We start from the raw sequence: 6047 nt of genomic DNA, 5'->3' as shown, positions 1-6047 counted from the left end.
GGTTTAGGAAAGGATTAGGAGAGTCGTTAATTCTTGCCTCAGGCTAAAAGGTCCAACACCCTTTTGCCAGGGTTTTCAGTAAATTACAGCAAACTCCAATAAAATATCTGTTACCTTCTGCAATAAATATATGAAATGTAAAATATGGAATATAACCCTTGGTCAAAAGTACACAAGTTTAACATGGGAAGTGTTCCTTGTGACTGTCCAAGATTTAACTCTTATTACCCAGCTTGGCGTCCTTGGCAAAACTATAAGTTCCCTGATTATAAATTATCTTCTATTGGGGCGGGGGTCACCTTTGAGTTCACTGTGAGTGTGTGTGAGAGAGAGAGACGCAGGGGAGAGGGAGGGGAGATTTTCAAAAGGCAACTCAGCAAACCTCTCCTGACTTCAGGCGGACATTTTCAGCAACCTGGTTTTGCATCCTGTGTGCCTTTGGGCAGCTTGGAAAACCACTGCATGCCTGAAGCCAAAAGGAGTATGGAAAATGAAGGATGGTGACCTGCAACATAATGTGTTTGACTTTCTTATTTTTTTATTATTTCTTTTATCAATCAAATTGTAGGACTTCATCAGATTATGCTGGGAAGTGTTCGGAAGAAGACAGTTCAGTCTAACTCCATTTCTTAATAAAATGGAGTTTTCCCCTGCCTTTAAATCACACTGTTTTACTTTCTCAGTGCACTCAGGTGTTTTGAGTACTCTTTCAATGAAGAGGTTTCCACAATGCAAACATTTGGTCCCACCGACCATCCCTCTCAGTGCTTTTGGTACTCCCACAATTCCCAACAGCAGAGAGGGAGAGAGAGAGAGAGAGAGAAGGGATGGAGAAATGGAAACCCTTTGGAAAGGCAACAGCAGGGGCTGTCTTTGTGTTTTGGACTGCAACTCCCACAATTCCCAACAGCAGAGAGAGAGAGAGCCCTCCCAACACAGGACACAGACAATCATGGAAGGAAGGAAAAAAGATACCCTAAAAGGCTATTTTGGTTGTTTGTTTGTTTGTTTTTTGCAAAGTAGAAGCATTATGAGGTAGCTTACAACCAAACCTTTCTGCTTGGGGAGCAAAAGGAAATTTCCCCCAAAAAGTTTATTTTGACTCCTTCCCCAATTTCTCTTTCCATAAATTGGGTGATCCTAACCTGAGAGGAACGAGTGCTACTTCATTAGAAATTTGGCAAAACATCCAGAGTTCAGAGAAAAATCCATTTCCTCACCTCTTCCTGATATGTTGGAAAAAAAATGCTGCCCTCAAAAATGCTGCTCAGAGTTCATTACTTGTGAGCAATCAGAGAATTCAGTATTTACATTCCTCTCCAGTGCATCCATGTCCCAACAGTCAGGACTAAGTTTTTGCCATTTAATAAACTGTACACATGTTGTCAGCATACACCCAATGAGGAACCGTATGTAAAACCAGCCAACCCATTCTGTTTTCCATGTCACAAGTACACCATGAAACCTGTCTGCACAGATGGTCATGCAACAAGGTCCAAGTAATTATAGTAATGATTATTCTAACAAAATGGATGAAAATCTGCACCTCTGAGTTCCAGTGACTTCTACTGAGGCCAAGCTGGGTATATCTGCTTACTCCACTGTATTTGCCCCTCCTTTGTAGCAGTCATGTGCAAGACTGAAATGAGAAAATCAGGGACACCCTTCTAACAAAACTCTGAATTCAGATTCCCTTTCCTTAGCAGAAGGCTGCTTTGGAGAGAAGCTATGGCAGCAGGGGATTTCTCAAGGAAGAGCCTGCTTGTGATGGGTCCTTTTGTTGTTTCTCCCACCCAAGTCTGTGTTCCTCCTCCTTGGGAAAAGGGAGCTGTGGGACTTGACCCAGGGCTGAGACATTCTCTTTCTGTTGTGGATGGATGTCCTGCTCTGCTCTGGACTGACTGGTTCTCTTTAATGTTCATTGGGGTTGGAGAGCAGTGGTTGGACTGGGAGAGAATAGATCTAACTAAGCATCCTATGAACACGGAATTTTTTCTTCCATGGCTATATCTATGCCATCGCCTTGAGTCCTGGGGATTTTGAGAGATGCTCTTTTTGCCTCCATGCAGCGGCGCTCCATGCAGTCATGCCGGCCACATGACCTTGGAGGGGTCTATGGACAACACCGGCTCTTTGGCTTAGAAATGGAGATGAGCAACAACCCCCAGAGTCAGACATGACTGGACTTAAGGAAACCTTTACCTTAGGGGTTAAGGGGAGGGGTTTGGTTCCCAGACCCGCCTTTCCTGACCCCCTAAAAAGCCAACTCCCTCCCCATAATCCTTCCTTGCCCGGCTGGGAGAGAGAGTTGCCCCATTGGCCTCTCCTTCTCCTTCTTCTTCTGGTGAGTCCTATTCCCAGACCTTCTCCAAGGGGCTGAAGAGAGGCTGAAGCCCACAACACGTGGAGGGAGGGACTCTCATGTTGGGCACTCTCAGGTTGGTCTTCGAACACGCTCATTGGGAACATTGGAAGCAACAGCAACTCTGGAAGCTCTCCTCCTTCCAAGGAGATGGAGCCAGGTGCGCCTTGGAGAAAAGGGCGCCTGGTGCACAATGGGTTGGGGGTCCTCACAACACACCACAAGGTTGTCACTCACCTGGGATTGGGGGGCATCCAATCTTCCATCAAGGGCATCAAGGGGTCCCCAGGAGGAGAGAGAGGCAGGACGAGGGCCAATGGCTCCCCCCCCCCCAACCCCTCACCTGCCTGCCTGGGTCCTCTTTCCCCAACTTAAGCTTTTATTATGCTTTGCAAAGGAAATGGTGTTTTCCACCCAAAGAAAAAAGGAGAATAAAGAAAGGGACGAGGGTGGCAGAGCTCTGGTTAGTAGGTTAGAACTGTATAAATGTCTATATAAATGTCTCTGAGGAAGATAAAAGGTGTGTGTTTGGAAGAGAAGCCTTGTATTTGTTGTAGTTATTATTTGTATACAGTAGAGTCTCACTTATCCAAGCTAAACAGGCCAGTAGAACCTTGGATAAGCGAATATCTTGGATAATAAGGAGGGATTAAGGAAAAGCCTATTAAACATAAAATTAGGTTATGGTTTTACAAATTAAGCACCAAAACATCATGTTATACAACAAATTGAACAGAAAAAGTAGTTCAATACGCAGTAATGTTACAATAGAGTCTCACTTATCCAAGCCTCGCTTATCCAACGTTCTGGATTATCCAGCTCATTTTTTGTAGTCAATGTTTTCAATACATCGTGATATTTTGGTGCTAAATTCATAAACACAGTAATTACTACATAGCATTACTGTGTATTGAACAACTTTTTCTATCAAATTCGCTGTATAACATGATGTTTTGGTGCTTAATATGTAAAATCATAACCTAATTTGATGGTTAATAGGCTTTTCCTTAATCTCTCCTTATTATCCAACATATGCACTTATCCAACGTTCTGCCGGCCCTTTTACGTTGGCTAAGCGAGATTCTACTGTATGTTGTAATTACTGTATTTATGAATTTAGCACCAAAATATGATATATTGAAAACATTGACTATAAAAATGCATTGGATAATCCAGAACCTTGGATAAGCAATTCTTGGGTAAGTGAGACTCTACTGTATCTCCAACGCAAGCACTATTTTTATACACATTGTCTAAAGTTTTGGAAGTTCCAAATGTCCTCTGCAACAAAAGACAATAGAGTCTCACTCATCCAAGCCTTGCTTATCCAAGTTTCTGGATCATCCAAGCCATTTTTGTAGTCAATGTTTTCAATATATCGTGATATTTTGGTGCTAAATTCATAAATACAGTAATTACAACATAACATTACTGTGTATTGAACTACTTTTTTTGTCAAATTTGTTATAAAACATGATGTTTTGGTGCTTAATTTGTAAAATCATAACCTAATTTGATGTTTAATATGCTTTTCCTTAATGCCTCAATATTAACCAAGATATTAGCTTATCCAAGCTTCTGCCGGCCCGTTTAGCTTGGATAAGTGAGACTCTACTATATCACTTAAGTTTGGTCCAGATCCGTCGTCAGCTGTGTTCATTGCTCTCTGAATAAGGGTGAGCTACAACTCCCAGATTCCCAGGGCAATCACCCCCAAACCTTGACAGTAGTCACACTTGGCCATGTTGGGTCTGTATGCCTAGCTTGGTCGAGATCCCTCATCTGCTGGATTCAGTCTTCTCTGAATACGGGTGAACTATAAGTCTCTGATGCCAAGGTCATGTTGGGACTGTTTGCCAAGTCTAGATCCGTCACTTGGTGGGTTCAGTGTTCTCTGAATACAGGCGAACTATAACTCTGATGCCAAGGTCAATCACCCCAAAGTCCATTACTATGCAAAGTTGGTCTGTGTGCCAAGTTTGGTTCACATCTGTCATTGATGGGGTTCAGTGGGCTCATGGAATACAGGTGAACTATAACTCCCAGAGTTAAAGGTAAATCACCCCAACCAATATTCCCAGTTGGCCAGGTTGAATTTGTGTACCAAGTGAGTCCAGGTCCATCACTGGTGGGGTTCAGAGTGCTCTTAGATGGCAGGTGAACTATACATCCCAGTCCCTACAACTCCTGTAAATCATGGTGAATTCTCAGCAAAACTCTCCAGTATGTTCAGTTGCTGATCAATTCCTCTGGAGTAGCACCCTCAATCAAAGAACTGCTTTGAGGCCTGGCTACTTCCTTTGTAGGGGAATCCTTGTTTGGCCAGCTTGAATTGCACTGAATGGTCTTGCAGCTTAAAAGCCTGGTCGCTTTCTACATAGGGCATCCTTGCTAGGCCAGGTTGAATGGGACGGAGTAGCCTCGTGGCTTCAAAGCCTGGCTGCTTTCTACCTTGCAGAATCCTTGGTTGGCCAGTTTGAATAGCAATTAATGGTCTCGGTGCGGCAGGTATGAATGCTGCAGTTAGGCACCTTGATTAACATTTAATGGCCTTTCAGCTTCAAAGCCTGGCTGCTTCCTGCTTGGGGGAATCTTTTGCTGGGAGATGTTAGCTGGCCCTGATTGTTCCTTTCTGGAATTCCCAATTTCCGTGCTTTCAGAGTTTTGCTCTTTATTTACTGTCCTGGTTTTAGATATTATATTGTTCTGTATTATTATACCACAGTAATTATTTCAAATTATATTTATAATCTTATATTATTTGCTTAGAAATGGATTATATGATGCCCCTTTTACACAGCTGTATAAAATCCACACTGAACTGGATTATATGGCAGTGTGGACTCAAGATAATCCAGTTCAAAGCAGATAATATAAGATTATAAATGGGTCATATAGCTGTGTGGAATGGCCTTGAGTCTACACTGCCATATAATCTAGTTCAAATCAGATAATCTGAATGTTATAGGCAGTGTGGATGAGGCCTAAGTGCCTGCCCCCTGGGCGCCATCTTGGTTGAGGGAGTTGCTAGGATATGAAGGGGGCGGGGCCTTAAGGCAGCAGGGAGGGGGGCTAAAGGCAACAAAGCCTACCTTTCTGACTGGCAGTTAGGGGAAGAAAAGCTCATCCTCATCCTCTGTAATTTGGACTATTTTTCTGGGGGGTTTTGATTGAAAGACATAGATTGGATGACTATGTCTTTTGTGGCCAAATTTGGTGTGATTTGGTACAGTGGTTTTGTTGTTTACTCAGTCCTACAAACAAACATTACATTTATATATATATACTAGGCAAGTTGGGTTTGTATATCTGTGGATGGGAGAAAGAACACTTGTCTGTTTGAGGCAAGTGTGAATGTTGCAATTGGCAGGAAGCAGCCAAGCTTTGAAGCTGCAAGGCTATTCAATGCTGATCGAGGTGGCTAATTGCAACATTTACTATTTATTTACTACATTTATATCCCGCTCTTTTCACTCCGAAGGGGACTCAGAGTGGCTTACAAATCAAATGTACATACAATATATTAGAATAGCACACTATAAGCATTAAATTACTATATTGTACTATATCATTATATAGTAATATTATTAGTAATATTACATTTAATATATAATATATATAATATATGTATTATATTATATATATAATTAATATTATTATATTGTATTACATTATAATATTATTA

The sequence above is a fragment of the Anolis carolinensis genome, chromosome 2 (genome assembly GCF_035594765.1).
Source record: "Anolis carolinensis isolate JA03-04 chromosome 2, rAnoCar3.1.pri, whole genome shotgun sequence".
Lineage (NCBI taxonomy): Eukaryota > Metazoa > Chordata > Lepidosauria > Squamata > Dactyloidae > Anolis > Anolis carolinensis.
This window is presented reverse-complemented; position numbering follows the sequence as displayed.